Raw genomic sequence first — 11,284 nt, 5'->3', positions numbered from 1 at the left:
ATTCCCATAGCGGAGCAGCACAGTGCCTACTGGAGACTCAAAGTACAGCTGCCTGATGACACCGACTTCAGAGAAACCTTCAAAGCCTTTTAGGCTCAGTGGCTGCCTGCCAAAGGCAGCTTCAGCTCCCACCAGCTATGGTGGGACAACACAAAGGCACAGGTCAGGGCCCTCTGTCAGCAGTTCATGAGCCAGCATGCCGCCGCCAAGAATGAAGTGGCGCGCTAACTGCAGAACGAGCTGCTAGCACTAGCAGCAGAGCGGAGCTCATCCCACGGCACACAGCAGGGTGAGACGCTACTGGAGAAGCAGCGGCTTTTCAGGTCCATCACGAACGAGCAGGCCCATCAAGCTTTTGTGTGAAAAAAGATGCAGCACCTGTCACAGATGGACTCTCCCTCAAAGTTTTTCTTCCGCTTAAACAAAGCACCGGCCAACACCTCAAAAATTTCCAGTTTGCGAACCCGAGATGGACAAACAGCAAAATCTGAAAGCAAAATCGCCAAGACCGCCAGGGATTTCTACTCACAACTTTTCGCCGCCGAAACCATACACGACGAGGCTGTCCATGAGCTACTGGACAGGGGCCCTACCTTAGGAGTCCCCGAGCGGGATCGTCTGGACAGCCCCGTCACCCTGCGGCAGGAACTCCACACCGCTGTGAAAGGGCTCGCAGCTGGTAAAGCCCCGGGGATTGACGGCCTGCCGGTTGAGTTTCATGCGGCCTTCTGGGATGAGTTTGGCCCGCCACTACTGCAATTGTTGATGGAGACCCTGCAGAAGAGTGAACTCCCACAGAGCTGCAGGAGAGCGGTTGTCTCCCTGCTACCCAAAAAGGGGGACCTGTGCCTCGTCGAGAATTGGCGACCCGTGTCCCTCTTGTGCACTGACTACAAAATCTAAGGTGCTGGCAACCCGTATCAAGACAGTGCTGGGTCAGCTGATCCTGCCGGAACAGTCGTACTGCATCCCCGGACGGTGCATATACGACAACATCGGTACGGTCAGAGACATAATCTCCCTTAGAGGAGCGCACAACATGGACTTCTCCTCTTCTTGGATCAGGAGAAGGCCTTCGACAGGGTGAGCCACGAGCACCTGGACAAACTCCTAACGTCGCTCGGCTTCGGCCAGGCCTTCATCTCGCACGTTAGGCTCCTGTACACGGGCACATCCAGCCTCTTTAAGATAAACCAGCGGCTCGGCGCCCCTTTCCCTGTGAGGAGGGGGGTCAGACAGGGATGCCCCCTCTCAGGGGTGCTGTACACCCTGTCCATTGAGCCACTGCTACGCCACTTGAGACAAAATCTGTCTGGCATCAAGGTCCCGGGACCTGATAACGCGGTTGTCAAACTCTCGGCTTACGCAGACGACATATGCGTCGTGCTCAACGACGCGCATGACGTCTCTGCGCTCTGCCAGGCGGTTGCAGTGTACGAGAGGGCCTCCTCCGCCAGCGTCAACTGGGCCAAGTGCGAGGCCCTGTGTTTGGGGTCACAAGGCGGCGTTCACTCTGTGCTCCTCCCAGGAGGAGTCAGTTGGCGGGACGACAGAGTCAAGTTCCTGGGGGTTTACCTGGGGAAACCACACGTCGCGCTGACCAACTGGACCGAGCTGGCCGACACAATCGAGGCTAAATTACTGACATGGGCACGCCTCGCTCCGCAGATGTCATTCAGGGGCCGAGTGCTCATCGCTAACACCCTGGCAGCATCCGCACTGTGGCACAAGACCAAGGCCCTCCAGCCTCCTGCTTGGCTATTCACCAGAGTCAACCGCTCACTCGCGCACTTCATCTGGCATGGGGCGTTCTCTACCTGCCGGTGGGCGAGGGCGGACGTTGCCGCCAGGGTCATGAGTTTCAGGCTCATGGCAGTCAGGCGGCTGCTGTACGACCAGGAGGAGCTACCCTGGAAGTTGCCGGCCCTCGCCCTGCTGTACGGAAAGGAGCTCTTCCTGATGGGCCTGAGCCTGGTCGACTACACGAGGCTGCCAGGTTATCACCAGAGCCTCTTGGACGCGTGGCGGAACTTCGAGTAGAGCAGAACGCACACGCCCTAAGACCTCGGCAAGTTCCTGAACGAGCCCTTGTTCTGCAACGGCCTCTTCCAGGGGACCAGAGGAGAGAGGACCCTGGCTCTACGCCTCACATCAGCAGGGCTGCGGACAGTCTTCCACCTCGTGCAGGCCCACCAGCCCAAGTGGAAGACTGCAGCTGAGATTGCCAGCACAGCGGGACTCCGCTCTATGTTCGCCAGGGAGATGCTGCGGCGGGACGTGCTCCGCGCCATGAAGGAGCTGTGCCTGAAGTTGGAGGCGCCGGGGGATGGTGGCGGCCCTCCCCCCCCCTCATTTTCCTTCCCGGAGTTGTGCTTCCACTGCGCATAGTCCCTTAGCCACAGCGATTCCGGCAAGCTACTGAAGCTCCGAGGCTGCAGGAACGTGCCCCTGAAGAGTGCCCCGAACACAGTGCTCTACACGTGCTGCGTCAAGGCGCTGCATTTCCGGGACCTGGTCGACCTACCGGACACAACATGGAGAGACAATTTCTCTCCGCCGCCCCTCAGTGGAAACAAATGTACAAGTCTCCCGTTGCTAAACGCTGCGATGATCTCCAGTGGAGATTGGCACACTTCACGTTGCCATCGGCCGTGTGTCTCAGCCGAATCTCGCCAGGGGTAACAGACTTGTGCATTTCCTGTGGTGCCAGGGAGGATCTGCTCCACCAGTACTTACGCTACGAGCGGCTCAAACCAATGTTCCGCCTTTTGGGGGACATCTTCAGGAAACTGGGGGTGCCCTTCTACAACAGCAACTTCGTATATGGGGTTTCTTACCTGTCTAACAAGCGCCATGACCTCACCAACTTCGCCTGTGCTCAGGCGAAGATGGCGGTGTACAGAACGAGGAAAAAGATGCTGGAAGGTGACACTGACGGCTGCTCTGTGCTTCCAATGTTCAGGGGCCTGCTTAAGGCACGGCTCTGGATGGAGTACGCATACCACACACATGCTGGGGAGCCGAAAACGCCCTCTGTACCAGCGTGGATAGCACCCTCATGTTCACCTTCTGAAGTGCTCGCTCGTCACCGTGGCATGCACGATGACCACCACCACGTGACTTTTATTTCGCGTTGTGCGTGGTGCATTTAGCGCCACAGTGCGTGGATTTATCGCGTTTGTTTATTTGTTTTCTGGTGACTGTGTATTTCGTATCGGAATCGCCTCCAGTGCTGTTGCTGCTGGCGGCAATAAAAGTTGTTTAAAAGTAAAAAAAGTATTTCCCTCTCTCTCTGTACGTACATCTCTGTCTCTCTGTACGTCTCTGTCTCTGTGTAGATCTCTGTCTCTTTCTGTACGTACATCTATCTCTCTCTGTAGTCCATCTCTCTGTACGTCTCAGTCTTTCTGTCGATCTCTCTGTCTCTCTCTGTCCGTACATTTATCTCTGTACAGTCTCTCTCTCTCTATACGTACATCTCTGTGCCCCCCCCCCCCCCCACCTCTCTCTCTTTACGTCCATCTCTCTGTGACTTCGTCTCTCTGCCTCTCTCTATGCACCTCTTTGTGCCTCCGCTCTGTGTATGTCCACACATCTGTGTGCGCGTGCCGCGTTATCTGGATGGAGCGAGCGGGCCGCTTGCACGCGCGATCGCGGGTGTGCTGTAATAAAATGCAAACGTGGCGCCGGGGAAGATGGATGTAGCCTCTCTTCTGATTACCTCCAAAACTCGATTACAAATGGATCCACGCTTTATCTCGTCCTCTCACGGCGCACAGAGCCACATTAAATACAGAACGACTGTGCGATAGCGGGCCCCTGCATTGAGCTCAGCTTCATAGAATATATGTCTCACGGTGTGTGTCTGTGTGTATGTCTTTGGTGGGGAGCGTTAGTGTAGCGGTTAGGGCGCTTCGCTCCGAACCCGGCGAACCGAGTTCGATTCCCCCTCGCGGCCAACATCAATGACGATTATATGAACCGGTCATGGGCCTCCCTTACGTCGACCCAGCCTCAAATGAGTAGCTGGTGCGGTGTGTAAACCATCGCCACGAGGAATACAAAGGCGGCCGGGCGCGGGGCTAGCCACCCCCCACCTCCTCTCATGTGCCGTGCCAGCCTTCGTAGGTGCTCGCTAACAGCACTTGCCCAAACAATCTTATAAAGCTATAGGGGGGGTTTTGTCTTTGGCGCCGGCAGTGCAGTGGTGAGCGCTCCTCGCTATGATCCAGGTTCAAATTCCTCTCACGGCCAACGTCAGTAGCGAATATCGTAACCGATTGTACCATTACCCCTCGCGCGCCGGTCTTAATAGGCGCTGGCTAATAGCGCTTGCCCAACAGTTCATGAGGCTACGCCGTATTTATAATGGATTTGTACTGCAACCGCCACTATTAAACTGACTTATCAGCAAAACGTGATGTAGTCGACGGTAACCAGTGGTCGTTCTACTCATGACTCGATCCTGACATAGAAACATGGAATTTCCACCACTGGCTTCGGGTGTTAGGCAGGAGTTGAATTTCGTTAATACATTTCTAAAAACGCGTTTGAGATAGATACATAAATACATAAGCATCTCCTTTTCAAAATATCCGGCACATGTTGTGACTCAGTGACTGATGTTCTAGATGGGCTGGAGAGCTGAGCGAGTCATAAAGAATGACAACGTTCTTCTAGAACGGCCAAAGTATAAACGCACTTCCACCCCCCCCCCCCCCCATATTCGCTATAGCATTGATTCAAATGTTATGAAGAAGGGCCATGTCCCCGAAACCCCCGCCAATGATGTATTTGTCTTTTAAAGGCCACAGTGTCATTGACGAATGTGGACGTCGAGGAGGAACAGAATGCGCTGTTGCAAAACGTGCACTCCACCTGTTCCATTTCTATGGGAGAAAGAGTTTAGGCTGCGTTAGCGACCAATATTATCCATAATATTTTTTTTGGGGTTAGATCGCATAAATAGTAATGCATCGTTAAGCCCGCCACCACCTAACACCGCCAATTAGTAAAGTTTGTTACGTGAACAAAACATGCGAAATTAGTTACTCATGTTGTGGGTTTTCTCTCCAACACACCAGTGTGTTGAACTGGTAACTAATTGGGATGTTTTGTTTACGTGACAAGCCTTAAGTAATTGGCTGTGTCGGGTGGTGGCGGGTTTAACGACATATGGATATGTACGTAATCTAACCGAAACAACCTCTATGATAGGCTAGAGTGTTGCCCCCTTGCAAGCATGGGATTTATATGGGTGAACCAGATTCCTCCCACGCGTAATTCCTCATGAGTTGACCGATAACACCGTCATATTGAGAGGACTGCAGAGCTTGGTGTGGGGAGGAGGGTGGATTTGGCGCCAGCTCTATTGCGTGGCTGCTGCTGCTGCCTTCCCGATCGTCCGTGGTTCTCCTCCTGGTGCCTCTGAGTCCATCCTCTCTTCTCTTTAATAGCGAGCGTCACGAGTTGTTGAGATTGTTCATAAAGTATCAGTATTGAAACGTGTTTATCAGTTATTACTTTGTGCTGTGCATTAGAAAGATGCGGGTCAGCAAGGTCCTGAATCGATAAGCGTGTGGCAGTTCACCAGCATTGATCCAAGCAAGCTCGACTCCTGCTGATGAGATGTTGAATGTCGAAACCGATCCACAGTTTAAAATGGTTCTCTCCCAGAAAGCCGCATAGCTTATGGAATGCATAATATATTGTTTTGTATCTGGAGGGGTATTTCCGGCTTATTTATTTATTTAGGTACAGTATACATACTACAATACATGCGGTATGTACAGTATACAATATTTCCAAACACTGTGCTGTATGCACATGCAGGCCTAATACGCTCTATACACGCGCATAGCGCTATGATGCTACACATTCGCACACTTGCATTCGACAAAGATCCCCTGTATAGCGTTTAACAGACTTTTGGTGCAAGTGCTGTTAGCGAGCCCCTACGGCACATGAGGGGGCTGGGTGGCCAGCGCCATGACCGGCCGCCTTTGTCTCCCTAGTGGTACTCAATGCATACACACGCATACATATATACACACATCACACCAACCAAGCATGTAGCCTCAATCCATCTCTTGCCAGTGCAAAACCTCTCGATGCTATCGCTCCACCTCGCCTTTGGCATTCCCCTCCACCCACGGTGGCCGTTCACTCAATCAACGATCGCAGATGCCCAGAGTGGCGCTACTTTGCAGGGACGTTTCGGGCAATGGCCCTCAGTGATGCTTCTGCGTTGATACAAATAACAAAAAAAGCATTCCTCCATAGCACTGCCCTCTCTAAAAAGGCCTCTATTTTATGTGCTGTGAAGAAGCGTTATTGCCAGAATCGTCGCCTATTATTTTACAAAATACAGTAAAGCGTCATGCTCACAGACGGCTCTTGCTTATGTAGTGTTGTAAAGGACGGATTTCTAAACTTCTTTATGGCACACACTGTTTATTGTCTTAATACACAATCCCTATCACACAAAGGGGTATACGGTCCCCTCACCGTTACCCTGAGGACGTACAGCCTCCGGACCTTGTACAGCTCCACACTCACGCTTAGCTCCTATTCTAAGGAGGTACAGCCTCCGGACCTTGCAGGCTATCTAATCTCCCTGCTATCCCAGCGACCACTGGTTACACTGAGCCCTAGCCCTGATAAGGGCTGGAGGGCTTGGTCCAGGGTCCTAGATGTCTTCGGCCGACTTGGGTCTTCGTGTAGCAGAACTGCCCAAGAGCTCTCAGCGCTCTGGCTTTTATACCGGTTCGTGCCCGGGTTGTCCAATCCCCGGCCACCTTGTGGAACCCGCCGATTGGTCCTTCCCAATCTGGCGTTTGGATCCCACCTTACCCCATTTGACCCTGACCGTTTGAACGAGCGGGAAAACCCTGTTTACAATCCACTCTCTCACAGCTTGCGAAGAGTGAGTAGTTATCACCACTACACTTATAACGCCTGGCGACCATGCACTTTATTTGTTATGCTTGAATACAAATACTGGGTTTTCTTTCAGATTATCATGCGCACTTTTGCCCCCTACATTTTAAAGCAAACGCTGGAGGTGCATTTTATAATCCGGTAGGTGTGCGTGTGTGTGCTAGTGTGTGTGTGTCCGTGTGTGTGCGTGCGTGTGTGTGCGAGTGTGCGAATGTGTGTGCGTGTGTGTTTGTGCGTGTGTGTGTGTGTGCGAGTGTGTGTGTTCGTGCGTGCTTGCGTGTGTGTGTTGGGGGAAAGGTAGTGCAACGGTTATCGCGCTGCGCTCCGAACCCGACTACCCGAGTTCGATTCCCGCTCACGTCCAACGCCAGTGACGGTTATCTAAACCGGTCATGAGCCTCCCCTAGAGTGACTCAACCTCAAATGAGTATTTGGTGTGGTGTGTAACATCACCACTGGGGATACAAAGGCGTCCAGGCGTGGTGTTGTTGGCCACCCCACCCCCCTCGTGTGCCGTTCTGGCCTTCATAGGTGCTCGCTAACAGCACTTGCCCAAATAGTCTGATCAGGCTATACGTGAGATCTTTGTCTTTTTGTGCTACAGTGATCACATGTTCTCCACAGGCACACATTTTGGGGGTGCGTCTTACTTTCTATAGCGTCTTATAATCCGTAGAATACGGTAAAACCAAATTGCTAGCATAACACGAAAACATTGGTCGGGAAAGGTACACACCGCTGTCGGACTGAGATATAAACCGCATTTAATTTGAATTGGAAACTTGCAAGCGAACGTGTGATTTTTTTTTATTATAAACAATTAAAAGTATAATCCATCAACATCAATCATTGTGTCAGTCACGCTCAATCCACTGCTGGATGAAGGCACCCCCCCTCCAAGTCTTCGCCACTAAAGGATGTGAGAGATAGGATTATTGATTGGACATCACGCGTTATAAAGCATGAGAGATATCTCTGCTGATTTGGATATCGCTTCCCGCATGCGTGCTGTCTTGTCCGTATCACAACCAATACTCGAGACGACTAAGCCCACACCCACACGACCCCGAGCCTCAATTACAAATGAAATTCGTGAGAAATGTAGTTAGCTGATTTTGGACGTTTGCCCACTGACGAAGAAATGATCAGTCTATAATTTTAATGGTAGGTTTATTTGAACAGTGAGAGACAGAATAACAACAACAAAATCCAGAAAAACGCATGTCAAAAATGTTATAAATTGATTTGCATTTTAATGAGGGAAATAAGTATATGACCCCCTCTCAATCAAAAAGATTTCTGGCTCCCAGGTGTCTTTTATACAGGTAACGAGCTGAGATTAGGAGCACACTCTTAAACAGAGTGCTCCTAATCTCAGCTTGTTACCTGTGTAATGCGGGCGTAAACGACCTTCCGGATGTGACGTCATGAGGGGAGGAGTTAAGTCACGTGGGGGAGAGGGGTCAGGTCTATAGGGAGAGAAACCGGAAGAGGAAAGGGAGTGATTGGAGACTAGGAACGAGTGAGGCCACGTAGGGCGAGAGTGGGAGAGTGGCGAGATCGCCACGTACACGGGGAACGAGGTTCGGCACCGTCGGCCAACGGTGACCGAGCCCGGAGCAGCAGGAGCAGCGAGGAGGCTGCAGGTGGCAGCGGGGGTCTGCACACGGAGTTGGCAGCGGGGGTCTGCACACGGAGTTGGCAGCGGGGGTCTGCACACGGAGTTAGCAGCGAGTCTGCAAGGAGAGGAAGGAGGCTACAATAGTGACAGCAGCCAGGGGCTGCAAGCAGAGGGTCTCTAAGAGAGTGCCGTGAGGGAAAAGACAAGAACCCAAATAAAGGACACGGAGTCAGAGAGAAGCGTCCGAGTCTTTTATTACACCTGTATAAAAGACACCTGTTCACAGAAGCAATCAATCAATCACATTCCAAACTCTCCACCATGGCCAAGACCAAAGAGCTCTCCAAGGATGTCAGGGACAAGATTGTAGACCTGCACAAGGATGGAATAGGCTACAAGATCATCGCCAAGCAGCTTGGTGAGAAGGTGACAACAGTTGGTGCGATTATTCGCAAATGGAAGAAACACAAAATAACTGTCAATCTCCCTCGGCCTGGGGCTCCATGCAGATCTCACCTCGTAGAGTTGCAATGATCATGAGAACGGTGAGGAATCAGCCCAGAACTACACGGGACGATCTTGTCAATGATCTCAAGGCAGCTGGGACCATAGTCACCAAGAAAGCAGTTGGTAACACTACGCCATGAAGGACTGAAATCCTGCAGCGCCCACAAGGTCCCCCTGCTCAAGAAAGCACATATACATGCCTGTCTGAAGTTTGCCAATGAACATCTGAATGATTCAGAGGACAACTGGGTGAAAGTGTTGTCGTCAGATGAGACCAAAATGGAGCTCTTTGGTATCAACTCAACTCGCCGTGTTTGGAGGAGGAGGAATGCTGCCTATGACCCCAAGAACACCATCCCCACCGTCAAACATGGAGGTGGAAACATTATGCTTTGGGGGTGTTTTTCTGCTAAGGGGACAGGACAACTTCACCGCATCAAAGGGACGATGGATGGGGCCATGTACCGTCAAATCTTGGGTGAGGACCTCCTTCCCTCAGCCAGGGCATTGAAAATAGGTCGTGGATGGGTATTCCAGCATGACAATGACCCAAAACAAACGGCCAAGGCAACAAAGGAGTGGCTCAAGAAGAAGCACATTAAGGTCCTGGAGTGGCCTAGCCAGTCTCCAGACCTTAATCCCATAGAAAATCTGTGGAGGGAGCCGAAGGTTCGAGTTGCCAAACGTCAGCCTCGAAACCTTAATGACTTGGAGTAGATCTGCAAAGAGGAGTGGGACAAAACCCCTCCTGAGATGTGTGCAGACCTGGTGGCCAACTACAAGAAACGTCTGACCTCTGTGATTGCCAACAAGCGTTTTGCCACCAAGTACTAAGTCATGTTTTGCAGAGGGGTCAAATACTTATTTTCCTCATTAAAATGCAAATCAATTCATAACATTTTTTACATGCGTTTTATGGATTTTTTGTTGTTGTTATTCTGTCTCTCACTGTTCAAATAAACCTACCATTAAAATTATAGACTGATCATTGATTTGTCAGTGGGCAAACGTACAAAATCAGCAGGGGATCAAATACTTTTTAAATCCTTTATATTAAGTTCACTTGCTTGCTTGCGCGCTTACGACCGTGCAAATCTTTCAGTCGTTTTTTAACCCACTTCCCGTGATCCAATCGAGCTGACATTTTCCACACAGACTCGTTGTGCGTGACAATTTATTTTAGTGAAAAAAAATCCAAAATTGTACACTTTTTAGGAAAAAATAATGGTATGACTGTGTGTGTGTGTGGGGGGGGGTCTGTTTGTATGTATGTGCGTGCAAGTCTTCATCCTGGTTCTGGTTGTATGTACTTGCGTGTATGAGTGCGTGAGACGAGGTGGCCGAGTGGTTAAGGCGATGGACTGCTAATCCATTATGCTCTGCACGCGTGGGTTCGAATCCCACCTTCGTCGCGATTTTTTTTTAATCCTTTATATTAAGTTCACTTGCTTGCGCGCTTACGACCGTGCAAATCTTTCGGTCGTTTTTTTACCCACTTCCCGTGATCCAATCGAGCTGACATTTTGCACGTTGTGCGTGACAATTAATTTCCGTGAAAAATTTTTTCCTAAATTTTACACTTTTTAGGAAAAATAAATTATATGTAATTACCAATTGCTTAATGGACGAGAGGACTCTAGCCGCCACGCATATAAAGGATTTATAGTGAAAAACTTTGTTTTTACGGGTTAATTTTTTTCCCTCACTGTAGTTGTCTGTCTTGAAAACCCACCTCTTTAAATTTGCAGACCTGAAACACGGTAGGACAAACACCTCAGCCGTGGCAGATCACTGTTACAATTCAGTGGGCTCACATGATATTGACCTCTCCAAGACAGAGGTTCTCTGCAAGCCATCTGGCTACCATGAGAGATTCGTTCATAAGGCGATCCACATATACAAACACAGAGACAATTTCAACCGAGAAGATGGATTCTGGCTCAGCAATCATTGGAAGGACGTAATAAACCATTTCGTATCTTAACTGATTGTTGTTCACGTTTACGGTGACTTTCAGACCGCAGTCCACTCACTGGCATTGACTGTGTATCTTGTGTTCTCCACAGGGAATGCATTATTTGCTCTGCTGCGGGTCCCCTACCACCGCTCTCCCATTGACATGTTTCGTTGCTTCTACATACTATTAACATTCCCTCCCTTTGTTAATGCTACCCCCTACCCCCTCTCTTTGATGCTGCTAATCCTGCATAATGCATG

The 11,284-nt window shown here is 50.5% G+C and overlaps 1 non-coding gene across 1 annotated transcript; it reads left to right on the top strand.

The window, feature by feature from the left end:
• Positions 1-10,397: 10,397 nt before the first annotated feature.
• On the top strand, positions 10,398-10,479 carry TRNAS-GCU (transfer RNA serine (anticodon GCU)). The gene has a single exon. It is a non-coding gene; the product is annotated as a tRNA-Ser (tRNA).
• Positions 10,480-11,284: the final 805 nt, after the last annotated feature.

This window comes from Lethenteron reissneri, chromosome 51, assembly GCF_015708825.2.
Source record: "Lethenteron reissneri isolate LAM-NWPU_2019-01 chromosome 51, ASM1570882v1, whole genome shotgun sequence".
In the NCBI taxonomy this organism is placed as follows: domain Eukaryota; kingdom Metazoa; phylum Chordata; class Hyperoartia; order Petromyzontiformes; family Petromyzontidae; genus Lethenteron; species Lethenteron reissneri.
The sequence above is the reverse complement of the archived record's forward strand: the minus strand, read 5'-3'. Positions and strand labels throughout refer to the sequence as shown.